The sequence below is a fragment of the Pezoporus wallicus genome, unplaced genomic scaffold (genome assembly GCF_028554395.1).
Source record: "Pezoporus wallicus isolate ANWC-B61680 ecotype Strahan unplaced genomic scaffold, APGP_CSIRO_Pwel_v1 contig_4131, whole genome shotgun sequence".
Classification (NCBI taxonomy): domain Eukaryota; kingdom Metazoa; phylum Chordata; class Aves; order Psittaciformes; family Psittacidae; genus Pezoporus; species Pezoporus wallicus.
The window spans coordinates 8,732,178-8,751,754 of record NW_026641950.1 but is presented as its reverse complement, the minus strand read 5'-3'; positions in this window follow the sequence as shown (position 1 = coordinate 8,751,754).

Genomic DNA, 19,577 nt, shown 5'->3' with positions numbered 1-19,577 from the left:
TGTAGGATCCCTGTGGGACCTGAACATCAAATGTCAATGTGCAGGTTTCAGGCTGTACCATCTGATGCTGAGAAAGAGTTGATTGTGGGCATCTGTTGTTACATCTTAGCAACATGTAGAATGAAGATGGGGAAAAACGTCCCTAGTTTTCCTGATCTCCTGTTCCATCACAAACCACGTGTCCGTTGATATGTCTGGAACATAGCAGCCCTGGACATTCCATCATTTCAGATCCAAATGCTCTGACAGTAATCGCTTCAAACACCACCTTAGGCAGTCTGCTCCATATACCCCAGGGCCCTGCCTGCTGCCCCCTGCAGGAGTCACTGAAGCCCTTCTGGGCACCATGGCTGAAAAACTGCTCTCTGCGGGGTTTAGGTCCCTGTAAATGTCTTTTCTCATCCTCAGAGGCAGACAAGTGATATCAGATTCTTGCTGGTTGAGGAGGGAATTGCTGCCTCCAAAACCAGGCAGGCTGCTCCTTCTTCCCAAGGCAGTCACTGGGAAGCAGTAGGTCAGGGCTGCTCTGCCAGTGGGAAGTCCTGTGAAACATCAAAACAAACCCCTGAGTCAGGATTTTCCTGTTTGATTCTGCGCTCTCTCTGTTCTCTCCTTTCTTCAGACCTACCTTAGGCTCCATCTCATTTACAACATGTGTCTGATTCTATGTAACTGCTCACCTCCAAATTGTTGGTATTTAAGTAATACAGTAAGCACTAAAAAGTTTCTGTATTTAATACAGAACAACTGGATCATGTGTCCCCCTCCGGCTCTCAATGTACCTGTTCTTCTCCATTACTGTTTCTTAATTCTGCCAGTATATAGTACAGAATGAATAAAATTAAAGCAACCACATTAATAGGAGCTTTTCTGCCTCCTTTGACAGGCGCTACTGTTTGTGTGGAAGAATGGGAGAGGTTGCTCTGTATGAATTTCCATCCAGTACTGCTGGATCCAGCCCCAGCACAATTGTTCAGAGCTGTTCCTTGTGGTGTCTGTACAGAGAACTCAAAAGCGGCAAGGGAAGCCACTGGGCTGCTCATCCAACTCAAGCCTTCCTGAGATACCTGTTCTCACACCGTGTTAAAGCCGCATTAACAGAACAGCCCCTCCATGTGGTCCAGATATGGTGGCATATGTGTTTAGTAGTGGGAGCAGTAGTAGCAATAGCATGTAAATTGTGGAGTATTTTGTCAAGGACAGACCAGCTCCTCTAAATGGATTACATTAATCTACAAAGATAACCCCTTGGGTTTTCACTCTCCTTGCAAAGAAGAGTGAGCAGTATGTTAAAAAGCTCTCCCCAGTAGTTTATCTAAACCTGGCTTTTCCTAATCCCTCAGTTTTAGCCCTTAAAATTAAAATACACTTGCTTGCTCCTTTTATCATGAAGTCACTCAGCACTTAGCCTGCTGGAGATTTGGGGAAATTTGAATTCACACTAATGACACACAGTTCTCTCCTGACTGCTATCTGTCCAAGGAGATTAGGAGAAGGTGAAGAAAATAATGTGTCTAAACGGGGATGGAATAACTGAAGGTCCTTGCCAAGACACTGGGCACATCCCCTTCTGGAGCATAGCTGGCTGTATCCAAGGTCGGCTCCTCCGCTGATAAGGGCTGTTGTGAAGAAGCACAGAAGCGAAGGCTTGCTGCTCCTGCCTCATGGGAACTGCTTTTCAGCTGAGGCTTTACCCCTGGTCCCGTCACTACTATGCCCCAGTGATGTCCCATGACTCCTGTGATTCTGGCCCTGATCGAGCTCCACTGGCTCAGCTTCCTGCCTCACCCTAGGACATGTCTTGCTGCTGCGGACTTACTTGATGACAAGCTGGCTGTGTCTGAATCCAGTGACTACCGTGGACCTGATCCTGCCCTAGACTGGCTGCTCAGCATTCTGGTCACTTGGTGAGAGCTCTGTCCCACTGGCAGTGCTGCCACAAAGCAGCACTGCAGTCCTCACAGCCCCCAGACTTGTGTTTGAGCTTCCCAGAGAAGAATTTAACCCTACTCATTAATATTGTTTTCAATTCAAAACCCAAGTGAGACTGAATTGGCCTTGTGTGGCCACATGATAATGCTGTTTCTGCCCAGCTTATTATTTCCACTGACTACTAGAAGATTTGTCAATATTTACACTGCATCCTCAGCAAAAGTCAGCTTGTTTAAGCTGAAGTCAATATAAGCTACTCTAATACATGCTGGCTGGAAAATTAGTCCACATTTTCTAAACACTTCAGTTTCTGAAGTGTTCTGCACCTTTAGAACAAGAAATATCTTGTATTAATATTTCTATGTTAACATTTTCCCATTATGCAGATCAGAGAGTTGGGGAAATGACACTAGCATTTTTCCCTCAGTGCCATTTATCGCTTTTGACAGCTTCTTGTCATCAATTAAGCATGTTATGAAAAGCAGAGTCAGCAGGCTGAAGACACCAAGTTATGTTTTTATTTAAAGTATTATTCAGCTGTCACACAATGTCACATGTAAACATCCTCACAAGTTTCTAGTGAAGCAATGTCATATATGCAAATGGTCTCTGTTTCTACTGTTACTTTTGAAGTGGGTATAAGGATACCACATAATCAGAGAGAGAAGGGAATGGGACCCTAAAACTCAAATCCACCCCTCCTGATTCATGGGTGACCTGAGGCATAAGCACAGGATATAAGAATAGACGCATAGCTTTATGAGAGCAGTGTTAACTTTCCAGATGTATATATCAGGTACTAAACAAGTACCTGTAAGAATAGACGCATAGCTTTATGAGAACAGTGTTAACTTTCCAGATGTATATATCAGGTACTAAACAAATATTTACAGACACCATTTTCAATCCATTCACTCATGTGAATAAATGCTGTCAGATTGACCTCCTTTATAAAACTCAGCCCTGAGCTCAGTTGTGATGTATTATGTGGAGATTACTCGGACATCTCCTATTGCAGTATGTACCTCACAATAAGCAAAGATATATCTCTACATACTGGACTCACCACCAAAACCTTGCCTCATGAAGGTACACCCTGCCTAGTTCAGGGACTGGTTATGAGTAGCTGTGCAAGCCTGGGACTCATACTGCAGTCTGTATTTATGCTGTATTTACAGCCTACAATTCAATTCCTTGCACTACAGCTACATTACTGAAAATCCCAAAGCTAAGGTAGTATGAAGCTGATCTGGAGTCACCACAGTGATGTGGCATTGAGGGGCTTTCAGACTGCCATGACGCAACAGGGTGATGGACAACGAGAGGAACCGCAATAGAGTACCATGATTGACTGGGCCTGTGAAACATGTTTCTATTTGTATCTGGCATTGTTTTGCCAGTATTGATGATAGCAGACATGAGTTTGGAAAGTGAGGTCTGAGCACAAGGCATGGCTAGGTCTTGCAGCTTGATGTGTAAGCCACAGTGGTGGTGTTTTTTTTCTCTAAGTAAGTCCCACTTTTTTGCAGTTCTTGATTATATATGCCATTCACCTTGATTTTTCTTCTTTTCTTAATGGAGCGGGGCTAATTAAGCTGTTTTGACTCTGATGTACATGTGATCCAGACAGGGACAGCACTGTGTCATTAAAACTTCCCAGAAGGCAGAAAGATGAGTCTGAGGACATGATCAGCGTGTTCCCTCAACCTTCTGGATCAGAAAAGAAAGTGAAAAGAATCAGAATCATGTCAAACACCATTTTTAAATTCATTTTCATGATTTTGGAAGTTTTATCCTGTCTTCAACAGTGGCAATAAGAAGGAAGCAAACAGGAGAGTGTGTGATCCTGGTCACTTTGCACTGCTCATTTGCCCAGTGCATGCAAGAACATCAGGGCTGTGAAAGGGGACATTCTTGCCAATTCCTTTTAGTATTTATAGTCCTGTTATCTGTGAAGAAGAAAATATAAGGTAAATAAAGAGAAGTCTTATGAGAAAGGAAGACTGTTGGAGCTTTGTCTTCTTTTCTTCCCTCTAAGAGCCACCTCAGGGTGCCTTCCTCTGGCTGCTGGTCTCATGGGTTGTTTCTGGCCTCCAGTCTGCTGTTCCTCCTCCTCTGCCCTGGGTGAGGGAACCATATGGTTTGCAGGCTGGGAGGCTGCAAGCAACACATGATAAGCAGCGAGAAGGGAATTCACTGTCAGCAGACCAGGCTGTTTAACTACAGCTCCTATAACCGTTCACTGCGCAGCTTCTGGAGGTGCTCTGGGGAGAATCAAGTGGAAGGTACCAGCCTTTACCCTGGCTTTGATAAATGAGTACGTGTGCCTTCCAAATGTTGTCCAATGGCTGTGAGACAGCATAACTGCAGTGAGGTGGCAGTTGCTACAGAAACAGGTTGCTTGAACAGCCAAGCAAGTAGGCTAGTAAAAGCCAAGGAAATCATCCATGTGTAAGCGGACTTCCTAAACATCCACACCTCCTATTGTAGGCACATAGATGGAGTGTGTACATAGGTGGAGTATTTATCATCCGCCAGTTTGAGATGGTTTTTTTTTTGTGTTTTTTTTGAGGGGGGAGGGGGATTGTGCATCCTCTTTAAAAATGAAAGAAATGACCACTTAGAGACAGAGGAAGCTTTGCTAAGAGGTCTATCTTCCCCTGGCCTTATTTATTATTTAGTTCTTCAGCTGACACATTTAATACTGCAAGGTACTTGGAGATTCCGGTTTGAAAGAAATATGCTGCACAAAATCAAGCTTCCTCACAGAAGCAGGAAACGTCTTTAGAAGATAATTACTTATTCTCAATTAAATAACCTTTATTACTGCCCTGTTCAATAAGGAGAAAGAGTGTGCAGCACATCTTTAATTTCTTCAACATGCATGCTACACGGGTAGCCTGATTCCCCTCTCATTTTCTGTTTTGATGATAGTGAAAACTTCACATCAGTGAACTCACTCTGACTGTATCTTGGTAAACATAAGAAGAGAATTAGGTGTGTTATCTGTGATATTTTCTCTTAACACCGAAATTGGCTGGAGACACAGAGCCACATACTGATTTACTTCCTAAACCCCGAAGTTAAAGCATAGAAGAGATGCAAAAGAAGCTACATACTTTGTCCTAGGCTGTTTTAAGTTGACAGCAGCAGATAATACATTAAGTGGAAAGCACACTGGAGACACCATCGTGTACTGCAGTCACAGGAGGAATAAAAATAGAGTTCAGTGTTCAGAGAGAACAGCCACAAATATTAGCTCTTTACCCAGGTAAGAAGGTACTGGCTCCAGGCTGAGCAGCAAAACCATTCATATGCCTCTTGCCTTCACCGCAAACCAAATGTTGCTCATAAAACTACTGTGAAGACCTTGATCAAATGATTAATTATCATGGATGTGTTAGGAGGTGAATTGCAGGACATGCTGCCTCACAACTTTGGAGATCACACTCTTCTATACCTTCAACCCACGGCACCTCAAGATCTGTGTGTATAGGGAGCTGTCATGTGTTGACTTCTGGCTGTGTGGAAGAGGGTACACACAAATCCTTTCAGCAGAACAGACAACCATCTGTTTTCTGAGACCTCCTTACTGGTGCTGAGGATGTTGCTATTTATTGTGTTTTGCATGCTCCCAGGGCTTTACAGAACAGATTAAAAGTTTTTGCCTTTGGATGTAGCCCCATACTGCAGTGCAAAGTGAGTGGCAATAAACATAAACCCAGCCAGGAGCCCAGCGTACTCACCTGGTAGAGGTTTAAAAGGACAAGGCTGTGACCAAAGTTCTGGCTTGCCTTGCAGGGTCCTGCCTGTGGGAACTTGACCAAGATCCCCCAGCTGCCGTCTTAGAGGATGAAGGAAATAATAACTGTGAGTTGGAGTGACCAAGTGTGCTCATGGCTGCGTGAAGGAGAAATGGAGCAGCAGGGACTGGATGCATATGTGAAAGAGGTCAAACAAGTGTGCACATGAGGGGCTGGATGGATGTGTGAATAGTTACATTACAGAGGGAGACATGGAGGTTAAACAAATGCATATTGTAGCTCTGTCCCCTGCTGTACTGCACACCAGGAGTTCTGGAAAGAGCTTTACATTATTTATCTTCCAGCCACTTCCAGATAGCACCAAGAGGCAGCCACCCTGAAGCGCGGTTCTTCAACATATCTCAACACGACTTTCCTCCAAAATCGCAAAGGAAAGCCACCTTGCTAACAGCACACTAGGAATGCCCATCAGCCCCTGCTGCCATGAAGGGAGCACAATCTGTACTGAAACCAAGCCTGGCTATTAATCAGATTCATACCAGAAATGCAGACTGTTAATTTATTGAAGTCATGGAAATGAAAAATGTGTAATACAAAAATACCACTTGGGGAGAGCGGGGGAATTTTTCAGGAACAGAATTTTCACAGCTATTTACCCAGTTTGCATTTATGCATTGACTTAGAGAGATGCTGCTGCAGCAAGGACTGAGACTGGAGCTCTCAAAGCATCAACTGAGCAAACGAGCTGAAAGAGAGCTGAGAGATGCAAATTTGGAATGAGGGTGTTAATAGCTAAATTCAGCCCAGCTAGTGCTGTAGGAGGGCAGAATACTACTCTAAGAGGCGTGAGTTCTCCTTTAGGTTACTTCAGGTTATGTAGTGCAGGTACACTGCCTGCAATCGGCCAGTGGCATTGCTTTATTGTGGCTTCCACACAAACTCCCTAAGTGACTTCATGGACAAGTAAGAACACCCTCAGGGCTGCATTTAGCACATGCAGCAGTGCATGCACAAAATATACAGGTTTTTGCAAATGAAACAGGTACCAGGATTTCCTCTTTGAAGAGAGAAAAAATAAAACTGAAACCCACTCAGGCTGGGGATGGTTCTGTCTGTGCACAACCACATCTGTGCCTCCATGCTGCTGGTGAGCAGGGAAGTGGCTGCCCCAGTTTTGACAAGTTCTGGTGAAGGTTTAGGTTCACTGAGAAAACATATAAACTCTGTGCTGCTTCTAAACAGGTAGGTACATGGTAGGAGCAATCCCAGGCACAGCTACAGGTTGGGCAAAGAGGAGATTCAGAGCAGCCGTGCAGAGAAGGGCATAGGGGTGATGGTTGATGAGAAAATGAACATGAGCAGGCAGTGTGCACTTGCAGCCTAGAAAGGCAACCATGTCCTGGGCTGCATCAAAAGGAGCGTGACCAGCAGGCTGAAGGAGGTGATCCTGCCCCTCTACTCTGCTCTTGTGAGACCTCACCTGGAGTATTGTGTGTAGTTCTGGTGTCCTCAACATAAAAAGGACATGGAAGTGTTGGAACAAGTCCAGAGAAGGCCCACGAGGGTGATCAGGGGACTGGAGCACCTCCCGTATGAAGACAGGCTGAGGAAGTTGGGGCTGTTCAGCCTGGAGAAGAGAAGGCTGCGTGGAGACCTCATAGCAGCCTTCCAGTATCTGAAGGGGGCCTATAGGGATGCTGGGGAGGGACTCTTCATTGGGACTGTAGTGATAGGACAAGGGGTAATGGGTTAAAACTTAAACAGGGGAAGTTTAGATTGAATATAAGGAGGAAATTCTTTCCTGTTAGGGTGGTGAGGCACTGGAATAGGTTGCCCAGGGAGGTTGTGAATGCTCCATCCCTGGCAGTGTTCAAGACCAGGTTGGACGAGGCCTTGAGTGATATGATTTAGCGTAAGGTGTCCCTGCCCACGGCAGGGGGGTTGGAACTAGATGATCTTAAGGTCCTTTCCAACCCTGACTATTCTATGATTCTATGATTTTATGAAAAGAACAGAGGAAGCCTGCTTTATCTGTTCTGTTGTGGCTGAAACTGGAAGGACGGTCTGTCTTCTCTGGGGAAATTCTGTTAGCGCAAGAACTGACACATAACCACCGGAATGGTTATATGAGGTGCTTTACTGCAGCGCTGGGAAACCAGGGGCACACACCCAAATCTGGCTTCGACCCCGTCACATCGCGTTCGCAATTTATACATTAAAATTTCGTAACTAATACATATGCATCAAGGATTACTTCATAAGTCCATTACGACATCAGCCTCTTCTGCGCTTGCGCAGTCCCCTTTGGTGGTCGTCCCGATGAAGTAAGGAGTCTTCCTCAGATGAAGTAAGGAGTCTTCCTCCCCTTATTCTTTTCACCTTTCTGTTCTTTGGACAGGCCCCAACCGTTATGTGGATGTCAGCATTCTCGCTTTCTCACTTGGCTTGTCCTTTTGTGTTGCAATGATTTCACAAAGCTACCAATATTGCAGAGATGAAACTTTCTGCTGCTTAAGATACATGGTTTCCATTTCTAGACAAAGCTTCCTTGTAAGCAATACAAAAATTATGAATGTCTGTATTATCAAGACGCACAGTTTGACAAAGCTTCCCTGTTCTAAACTACAAGGTCTTAGGCCAGGCATCCTGTATCCTTCTCGTTGTTACGTTAGTTTCTACTGCTGAGGCTACCACAGCAAAGTTACAGCATTCTTTTAATACACAGAAGTCTACTATTGATTCGAAAACTTTTCAAATATAGTCATTTCTCTTGCTCTATATAATCATTTTAAGGTGAAATTTCACTCTTTTCCTAACAATTCCAAGGCAGGATTTTTGCAAGGAGTTTTAAAGTGAGCTTTATAAGATCAGGTAGAAAGTACATTAAGAGATGTAGTATAAATAGCTTCACAATAGTCTGAAGGAAAATCTAACTTCCATGAGTTGTGAGGGTGGTGAGGCCCTGGCACAGTTTGCCCAGAGAAGCTGTGGATGCCCCATCCCTGGAAGTGCTCAAGGCCAGGATGGATGGGACTTTCTGGTCTAATGGAAGGTGTCCCTGCCCATGGCAGAGCGGTTGGAACTAGGTGATCTTTAAGGTCCCTTCTGTCCCAAACTATTTTACAATTCTATGATATCTGATTTGTGCATCTTGTATGTTGGAAACATTTCTAAGTGAGATTGTGATGAACTGCCTCATGGCTGGGTAATGGCAGCAGGGAGCCGACAGTGTTACTAGTAAAAGATTAATGAGATGAATAAATCTTTAATCTCAGTGTTTATAGTCTAATTTGTTGCTCTTATTTTCACTTTACATCGCCTAGCCCAGTGAAGTGCCTTATCAATGGAAGCAGCCATTTGCTTAGAAGCTTGAAACAAAGATTTTTTTTTTCTCTTCAAGAGGCTAGATCCTACATTATCAAGGAGCTATGAGGCTTGGCTTTTTGTTTGCAAAATAGGGAAGGAAAAGATGTCTGCTGAGGGAATTTAAAGGCTGAAGTTGTGTGGCTTGTGTTATGCAAGCAAGCAGACTTTTGCAATAGTCTTTTTTTTGCCTTTAAATCCACAAATGATTTGCAGCAGTTTCAGTTAATTGGGTCATAGCTTTTTTTCTCCCTTGCAACCTATTAATTGGACTCCTATATATATTTCTGCTAGCTCTAGTTCTGCTTTTCTTGTCTGCTTCTAGCAAATGATAAATAATCTTTATGTTTTGGCTTACCAGTAATAAAGTAGACCTGGTAATACCTAGTCATCTCACAAGAGTATACTGAAAGTTAGCTAAAATTTGAAAAGCAATCCTAAATCCTCTGGTTCTTAATTACTATGTAGTAACTGTACAGCACTGCAGCCTTAAAAATAATTTAGTACTGAGTTACTGGAGACATGAGCTCATTTTATTCCTAGTATCAAATTTCAGAACATGAAAATATTCCATTTAGTCTGTTTTCTGGAATAGAGTACTTGTGACAGACTAATTAGCAGCATTTAGTTGGTACTGATGTAGTTCAGCTAAAGCTTTATCTACAGTATATTTACTACAGTACTAAAGGCGCTTGCTGCAGATGATAATGCCTGTGGCAAAGAAAGGACGGTGCTGCCAATCAGTATAGTGGAAACAGCTTGGAGGCTTGAGAACACTTTATCACATAATTCCTGGAGCTATAATTGAGCAAATACAAAAGTTTGAATGAGAAGTTAGAAGCATTTCTTCTGCTCACCAGGAGTGAGGGTGGGAAGGGGCAGGAGAAGGAGAAATACAAGTATTCCTAGATATACACAGGTTTTAGTAACTCTTCAAAGTCAAAAAGCAGTGACATTAACATCACTTTAATAGTTGCATTACATCACTGTTTTTCATGTGATGAAGCTTATAGCATTCATGCACCTGTGAGCACATCTATGCCAAATTTCTTTAATTTCATGCAAAATAAGCCTTGATAATGAGTTTCGAGGTCTTAATTAAAGTAAGCACAGAGGTGCTCTTACTTTATTGGGAAATGACGAAACGACCAGGAGACAGAAAACATTCAGACCCATGGGGTGCTCTAGCTCCCCCTCTAGTGCCTCTGTGGCTGATTTAACACAGGGGTCGATTTGTAAAAATGATTATTATTTGTATCTTTACCTGCCCTCAAGGCTGTGCACCTCACACTTGGTAGCGGCTGTACAGAGTGGGTGTCAGTTGCTGCTGCTGATGGGAGGCTGACTCCCGGCTGACAGCCTTTTGCATGCACCCAGGCATGGTTACAGGAAAGCTTCATGTAGGGGATGTCCTGAAGCCTGGTCCTTTGATGGAAGGTTTAGCTCCTGTAAGGATTTTGGAATTTAGCCCAACACAAATAACTGTCTTATAGGTAGGTTACCACTGTGCAATGACCATAGAAGCTTCTCGGTGATGGACTATTCAGCTGAAGTTCTTTTGGAGGCCTTTCCAACAGCCCTGCCCTAAATGTATCAGTACCCAAAATGATGAGAGCTGTGGGGTAATCTTCTTGTAAAGCATTAAACCAACAAAGAATTTAACTCTCACTTGCGAATGCGGCCTTGGAGACACTCAGGCATCTAAAGAGGTAGAAAGGCATCCACAGATATTTTCAGCAACATACCACACTTAGTTTGCCGTGCGGTGGAAGCCTATGAGATTTTAGAATCCTACTAGGCATCTGCTAATCTACCCCAGTGCTTATGGTCTTGACCTGGAAACACTAAGAGGTGTGACATGTTTTCCACAAAAGGCCTTTAGCAGGAAATTCATGAGTCAAAACTATAGACTCTCTGACTTGCTAGTCAGCTGATACCCAGCCTTAAAGAGACACTTATGTGTTCTGTGTCTCTTTTTGATGGTACAGTTACTTGAGCAAAGGCAGTTCTGCTTTCAGAGATTTCTATTGCTGCTTCAGGTGGGACATATTGCATAGGATTTCTGATCCAATGTATGCCCCTCTTAGGCTGCTAGGGCTTTGATCCAGTACATACTTTCAGAGTTACGCCTGGTGCATCTTTTGATCCCATGAACAGTCCCATTGGAGGGACTGAACGTCATTCTAACCAATGGCAGGGTGCTTTGCCCTGAAGTTGGAACAGGTTTATGGGAGATAAGAGCTTAATTCCCTGCCTAGAAGAGCTAGTTGGATTTAGGCTTATGTTAATAAAATCCTCCTTCAGAGGAGCCAGGCTGCTGGTGCTCCTTTGCTGCATTTTGAAATAAAATGTTAGACATGCTCCTTAGGACACATTTCTCCCAGAAGATGATTCAAGGCTGTGAATGAATAGAGGACATTTTGTGCCAACTAAAGTACCACAACCCTGCCAAGGCAAAGCATTCGGGACAGGTTTCTTAGCACTTTCTAGGGCTTAGGTATATGACCTACATGATTCAGGTCTGAAATGCTTTGGGATTTAGCTCTTCTAGGCAGGGAATTAAGCTCTTATCTCCCATAAACCTGTTCCAACTCCAGTGCTCAAGGACTCAGTACCAGTGATGGGTGAGCACCAATGTGAGCAACTGAGGGGAGTAGCCCTGAAGGTTTTAGTGCAGAAAATACCCAGAAAACGTCTGCTAAACTAGCAGCAGATGTGTGCAGTCCTGGTAATAGGAGCATCCCTGAGGAGCGCAATTTGGTACCAATAACCTGGAACAGCCCAAAGTACCCTTGATAACCACAGAATCAAGAAACAGCATTCACAGACCTATCATCTGGAAAGGGGAAAACTAGTCAAAAAAGGTGAAAAACAGTCTGGGAAAACAGGAATCAGCAAAAGGTACTGGCTGCTTCAGCTGGAGGGAGAGTGAAACAGCCTGGGAAAACAAAATTGGTCTGAGAAAACCAGGAAAGAACATGATGTATGGGCAAAACAGAAACATCTGCTCCAAACAGTGGTGTCCAACGCCCTCTCTTGTCACTATGGTATAGAAGAATTACTTACATTCTATCTCAAATGGAGCCTCTCTCTGTAGGAAGTACTCTACATCCCTGCCAAAGGATGCCTGCCTGATTCTGGATTTCCAGCCATGCATCATCCGTGCAGGGAGACTAGGTATTCATACAAGAAATAAATAATAGATACACATACTTCTAATATTGATAAATCCCAGATACACATACTTCTGATACTGGTATATAGACACATAGATACTTGCTGCTTAGGAAGTGGTAATTTTTGTAGTAGCTTGAACTATATAAACATGCTTGCTTTTCTGGAAGTAATTTTGTAGCAACTTGAAATAAATACTTGCTTTACCAGTAGTAATTTGTTTTCTTGGCATACTTGCGCAGGCCAAAGCACTTGTGCTGCTCAGGATGGGTGCTTGGTCAGGTCCTGTCTGCCTTCTACAGCAAAATGACTGAAGAGCCCAGCCTGATGCTTACAGCTGTGCTAATCAGGTGCAGGGCTCCTTAAGCTGCCAAGGCTTCCCAGAGAAGGGGAAGAGGCACATGATGAGGAAGGACACCAAAGCACAAGCAGGAGGACATGGGGGAGCTGGATGCAGCAATACCTCTTCCACAGGCACATCCCAGCACATGACATACAGAAGCAGGAACCTATTTGCTCAGGACACATTGAAACTCTCATATACTTCCTACCTTTCCCAAAGGCTATTTTTTCCCCACCTGATTTAGCTGTTACGATGCATAAAGGTATTTCTGCAGCCTAGAGGAGGCTTATCTGGCTCCCGACACAGCCACTCTGCATAAACCTGCCTAAACCCAAGGGCCACCAGGTGAACCTCGAAGTTAAAACCTCCCCTGAAAAGCCCTCACATGGTAAGCTCAGAGGCAGTTCTGACCTTGTCTTCCCTGGGTGGCATCTTCTGCCCCGTCCAGCTGCCCCTGGGACTACTAGATGCGCCAGCGCGGCTGCATGCCAGGTCTCAGTGACTCAGGGCACCGACACCAGTTAAAAATGCCCTCACCCAACTTCAGAGCAAGGTTGTGGGTTGGTTTTAAACCCAGCTCAGCCCCTGAGCAGCAACCGCTGCAGGTGAAGCTGGGCTGCTTGGGGAGGGATGGGATGGGGATGCAGGAGAGCTGGATATCAGCAGAAATCCAGCATTCCCGAGGCCTGCCCACCAAAGCCCAGCAACAGGGAGCACATCCCTGCACTGTTGCAGTCTTTGGGTATCCCCAAGGGGTCATTTCCCACCCTTGAAGATCACGACAGTATCAACGGGAATAACATATGCACTTTTGTTAGTAGCAGCAAACCTTAAAACACCAAAATGTCTCCAAAATGATTCACAGGCGACTCTGAAAGGTTCAGTGAAGTATTTTCTGCAACCACGTGGCTACAACCCTGTTTGCTCTGGGAAGAGGCATGGGACAGCCTAGCGACTGCTCACACCGTGGGATATGACCTGATCCTCTCCTGGGTGCATTTGTGTTCTCCAAAGAGAAGGGATAACTCTGAAGAGAGGGAAACTCACCTCTCCTCAGGCCAGGAAAGCCTTTTGCTGCAGAAGAAGCAGACACAAGCAACAGGAATATCACCCTGTACTGGTCTCCATTTGTTGACAGTGCCTTGAAGCAAGATGTCCCCAAGCCACCAGCTGTTCTGGGAGAGATGTGACCATCCAGTAGCTAGACCAGGGCACGCAAAATTCCTGCAGCCTGCAGTGGGCTGAGGGTTGACTCAGTGGGGTGCTGGACCTGGAGATGACCCATTGGAATGAATGATGGGTGCGATCACTTCAGGCCCAGGATCAGTCAAGGCACTTTGCGACATTCAGCACTCCTGGGGGAGTGTCCAGTTTTCTCCAGTAATTTCCACTATAAGAACAAATAACACCCTTCTCACAAGCAAAGCCCAGAAGAGCTTTACAGAAGCAGCATGGCGAAGGGAGACAACAGGGGAGGGCTGGACCAGTGCTGCCCCGGCCAAACCAAAACAGACCAAGTCACCCACAGGAGCATAGGAGGGAAGGACAAGCTCACATCAGCACATGTACAACCAAGGCGGCAGTTGCTTGGAAGGGAAGGGGATGTCCCAGATCTTACCAGAACCCAAGGCTGGAGGACAGAGGAGCTGGGCTGGGGAACATCCCTGCATCTCCCTCCAAGCACACCGCTGTTCTAACACACCCGCACGGGGAGTTCTGCTTTCTGAAACAAAACAACTTTGTTGCTCCATCCCCTGCCACCTTCACACATCTCCTGGACTCCCCAGTCACATGACATCAAAATCCTGCCCTTTTCCCTCCTTCCAAGGACCAAGCTGAGTAGAATGCCTGCAGTCCCAGAGCCTGATCCACCCTGGCAAATCCCAGGCATAGCACACAACAGCACTCCAGCAGGCAAAGGTGAAGGGCTCAAGCCCTGGAGAGGCTGAGCTGGCACCACAGTACACACCAGCACTCCCGGGACCAGGTGTCTGTCCGGTGGGGATGGTGACTCCTTCCAGAACCGTCAGCCCACCCACAAGCACTCAGCCCACATGGCTTCTGGAGGAACCCAGGTGAGGTCAGGAGCTCTGGAGCACAACAGCCACATGCAGCCCTGCCAGGGATGCGCACGGTGCCAGGGGAGGAGCAGGACAGCACAGGAACAGCCCAATCTGGGATTTTACACAAAAACATTTGTGGGGTTCAGCCCCTGAGCAATTCAGAGGTGAACCCAGAAGAGGATGGACAGCATCGGACATCTGGCACCCTGCAGGCAGCACACACCATCAGGGGAAGGCAGCAAGGGCACAACTCTTCAAGCTCTCTGCCCCCAAGGAGAAGAGACATCTCCATCCAAGCTACCTCTTGGGTGCAGATCATTTGCTCAGACACCATCGGTGACTTCCCAGCACTGCAGTGCTGGCACTGGCAGTGCTGGGAAGGTCTGGGCTTGTGTTCTACTCCAAATTCCAGGAGCTACCTTGGCCAGCTTATCTCTAGGAGAAACTACCTGTAACCTGGCTGCACGTGACAACCGAGAGCTCTGATTTTCAGCTAGCCACAATGTGGTTTTCCATCCTTAGGGGATCACAACCTTATCCTCACCCTCAGCCCGAGCTTGTTGTGGTCATACAGAGCGAACACAACCCAAAAAGGTTTCGAGACTCACTTCTCAGAAACCTCAAGAGCCCTCTGGAGAATTCAAACCAACCCACCCAATAAGGAGCATTTTTCAGAGTGGGTCTGCTCCACTCCAGATGCATCTTTCTTCCTGCCACTCTGGCAAGTGTTACTGGAAACCAGAGTGTGGTCTCTTTGGAGAAGTGGAATGCTTCCCCTCCGGGCAAGGTTCTGCTCTCCCAAAAACCACAGAACGAGCTGATGGCTACTTTTGCAGTAGGAGGAACTGGGACAGGACCATCACTTCTCCCAGCACATCCTATTGCAGAAAATGCACAAAAGGAATTAAAAAGCCAGCACTGATGGAAAGCAGGTGATGGAGCTAAGAGATGATGGGCTGGGAGCAGCTCAGAGATTCCCCCATGCCAGGGGTGCTCAGCAGAGGCTGTTGGTGTCACAGGAGGCAGCCTGCAAGAGGCCTGTAATGCACACCAAGGATCTTGCTGTTGATGCAGGAATTGATGCTTGCTGCCGGCATTGCTGGCAGGTGCTCTGCTGCTTGCTCCATGTTCCTGCTCTGGGAAGCACTGGTGCCACCATGGGTGTGGGAATGACGTGTGGGCTGAGTGGCTGGGGCCTTGCTGCTGTCGGCTGCTGGGATAGTGCCTGTTACTGTTCTTGCCACTGCCGCCCTGCTTTGTGCTGGCTCCTGCTGAGCTGCAGGCTGCTGGCCGGGTCCCTGGGTCCCTGTCAAAGGAGACAGCCTGCAGCACCTGCTGACAGTTCTCTCTGAATGAGGTGGCAGCGAGGGTACCATTGCCACCAGACGGAGTATCTGCTCCTGCATTGTCATGCTGCTGTGGGCCAGCACCACTCTGTGTCCCACTTCCAGGGACGGTGACTCCACTGCTGCCTTGGACAGTCTCTTCCAATGCCTGACTACACCTGAACTGAAGAAATGATTCCTAATGTCCAGTCTAGAACTCCCTTGGCTCAGCCTGAGGCCGTTTCTTCTTGTTCTATCCCTTGTTCCTTAGGAGAGGGGACCAGGCACCTCCTGGCTCCATCCTCCTGTCAGGCAGCTTTAGAGAGCAATAAGGTGCCCCCTAACCCTTCTGTTCTCCAGACTAACCCCCCCTGCACCTCGGTCCCTCAGCCATTCCTCATCACACTTATGCTCCAGGCCCTTCATCAGCTCCATTGCCCTTCTCTGGCCCCGCTCCAGCACCTCAATGATGACTCTCCTGTAGTGGGAGCCCAGGTCTGAAAACAGGATTTTAGGGGTGGCCACACTAGTGCCCAGTACAGGGGAACAATCACTGCCCTGGTTCTGCTGGACACAATAGTGCTGACACAGGCCAGGATGCGCTCAAGTTCAGGACCCAGCACTTTGCCTTGTTGAACCTCATACCACTGGCCACAGCCCATTGATCCAGACTGTCCAGACCCCTCTGCAGAGCTTCCTGCCCTACAGCAGATCAACACTCCCACCCAACTTGGTGTCATCCACAGACTTACTAAGGGCACTTGATTCCCTCATCCAGATCATCAGTGATCTGGTTCTGTGATTCTATGATTCTTATGAAGATATTAAGCAACACTGGCCCAAATACCGAGCCCTAGGGGACACCGGTAGTGACCAGTGGCCAACTAGATGTCATAATATTCACTTCTGCTCTTGGGGCTCAGCCATCCAGCCAGTGTCCAACCCAGAAAAGAATACAGCCATGACAGGGCTGTATGGCTAAAAGCACCACAACAGAGGAGCAACCCATTGCTGCACTAATCAAGAGGAAAAATGCCAGTGCAGCCAAGAAACAGTGGCACTGGATAGCAGTAGGAGATTCTGCTTTGAAAAGTAGAGGCACTGCAACAGGTTGCCCACAGAAGTGGTAAATGCTCTGTCCCTTCTGGCGGAAGAAATCAGGGTTGGAAGGGACCTTAAAGCTTCTCCAGTTCCAAACCCCTGCCACAGGCAGGGACACCTTCCACTAGACCAGGTTGCTCCAAGCCCTGTCCAACCTGGTCTTGAACACTGTCAGGGATGGGGCAGCCACAGCTTCTCTGGGCAACTTGTGCCAGCGCCTCAGCACTCACACATGGAAGAACTTCTGCCTAATGTCTAATCTGAATTTCCCTCAAAAGCCCCTCTGTGTGGATTCAGCTGAGATAACACCCAAGGTCCTTACAGAAACACCAGCTTTAATGGAACAAATATTCTGTGAATGTTCACCCTCTCACAGTTATCCTCCACCGGAGCTGTGCAGCTTCATGAGAAGATGAGGCGGACCTTGTGTTACTTAGCAGCTTTCAAAAAATGAGAGAGAGGGAGAAAGGGGGGTGGTGGGGAGGCAGAGAAATTGGGAGATCATTGGTCTGCCACTGGGGGAGAGTGCCTCAGGGCTCACACACAGGGGCCCCTGTTTATTGGCCCCAGCTCCTGCAGTTCTGGAAGTTTCTCTCGCCCAGTTCCAGGAGTGACTGACACAGCAGTCAGTCAAGAGAAGTTGCTACAGGCCCCTCCCCATGACTTCCCTTTCCAACTTCTGGGATCTTCTGTTGATGCATTCTGTATCTGCCTTCACAACCACAGTCCCCTAGTGAGGAAAGAGTCTGGCACATGGAGTCAGGGAGGGAAGCCAAGGCCATGCACGTGCTCCTGCTACACTACAGCTTCCCAGACACAGTCTTTAGAGTTGGTTTCCAGCAAGATCAATTGTTCTCTGCTTGCTCCAGTTGCACTGTGGAGCTTTGCGTGTCAGCCGCACATAGGGTGGCCAGGAGTGCAAGGTAGTTTCCCAACCCCAACCCCAAACCAAGAGCTGTGTCTGCATTCCTGCACAAGTACATCTGCAGCCTCAGGCCCACCTCCCTGTCTTTTTGCTGCAGCGCCAGGGACACAAGCCCATGGCTTGGGGCAGCTGCAAGATCCCCCTCGCTCAGTCGGTCGAAAGGTGCAGGATGGGGAGGGGGGGGATAGAGCAGGGCCACCTGTCTGCTGCCCATTTACAGTTCTTCTGGAAACACTGCCAGCTCCTCACTGCATTGCTCCAGTGCTTCCACGTGCAAGGGGCCAGGAGAATCACAGTCTCTTGTCCCTTATCTCTGGCCTTAGCAACTCCAAGCCTTGCTCCTTATTCCTCCCATCCCTTCTACACCCCTCTCATTCCGGTCACTGGGCTGCAGCACGCACTGGCCTTCAAAAGCCAGCTGACGTGAGTGCCACTGCAGCACACACCATTTCATCCCATTGGGATGCGCTTTTCCTACATGGGCAGCATGCACTGCCAAGAGCCAGCAGGACTGCAAGCTCACCAGCTGGGAAGTGCTGCAAGGAAAGAGGTCACTCTGCAGGATTCTCTGCTACCAACATGAGGGAAACGCTGGAGCAGGCAGAGGTGAGCACTGGGGACAAAGGGATATGGTTTATTGGCTCCACAGCGAGCACAGGCTGCAGCACGATGTCCTCAGTGCAGCTCCCTGGGGCCTGGAGCTGGCAGTGAGGCAGCGCTTGCAGCCTGATGCAGGAGCAGCAGAAAGCCCTGCGCAGAGCCTTTAGCACCCTTCTGAAGCAGGATGGTCGTCGCTGTTGGGCTGCTCCTGCATCAGAGAGGGCAGCAATGCCTGCGGGGGAAGGAGAGAGCTGTAGGCGTGGGGCTGGGCAGGCACCGGGCAAGCTCCTGCTGCCACCCGCCACTGAGAGCTTACCCCAGGGACTTTCCACCGAAGGCTTTCAGCCCTCGACCAGGGAGGGGAGGCCGGGGCATGGCCAAACTCGTGCACATGCTGCTGCCTGCCTGGCCTTTGTGCCACTCGGCTCAGGGACGTACCTGGCTTATACTCGGTGTCCTGAACTGCTGCCAGTTCATCCTTGTATAATGGTGGGGAGACAACAGCTGTGCTGGCCTCTCCCTGATGCTTTTCAAGTGCTCTCCTCACTTCGTGCCTGAATGAGACCTGCAGAGCTCCCTCAGTAAGTATGTGCTGCCTTGGGGCAGGTGCCTGTGCTGGTGTCTGCTGCTTGTCCACGCTGGCCTCTGCCTGGGCCTCTGCAGCCACAGGAGAATCCTGCTCATCAAAACAAGGGGAAGCTGGTGGTGGTGCTTCTTCCGCCTCCTGTTCCATGGCATTGAGAGGTGAGCGGTGCTGCTCTTCCTCAGCAGCTGGGCCAACATCTACTGTTGTGGCCTCTTCCTGATGTTTTACAGGCATAGAATCATAGAACCATAGAATAGTTAGGGTTGGAAAGGACCTTAAGATCATCTAGTTCCAACCCCCCTGCCATGGGCAGGGACACCTCACACTAAACCATGTCACCCAAGGCTCTGTCCAACCTCTGAACACCCCCAGGGATGGAGCATTCACAACCTCCCTGGGCA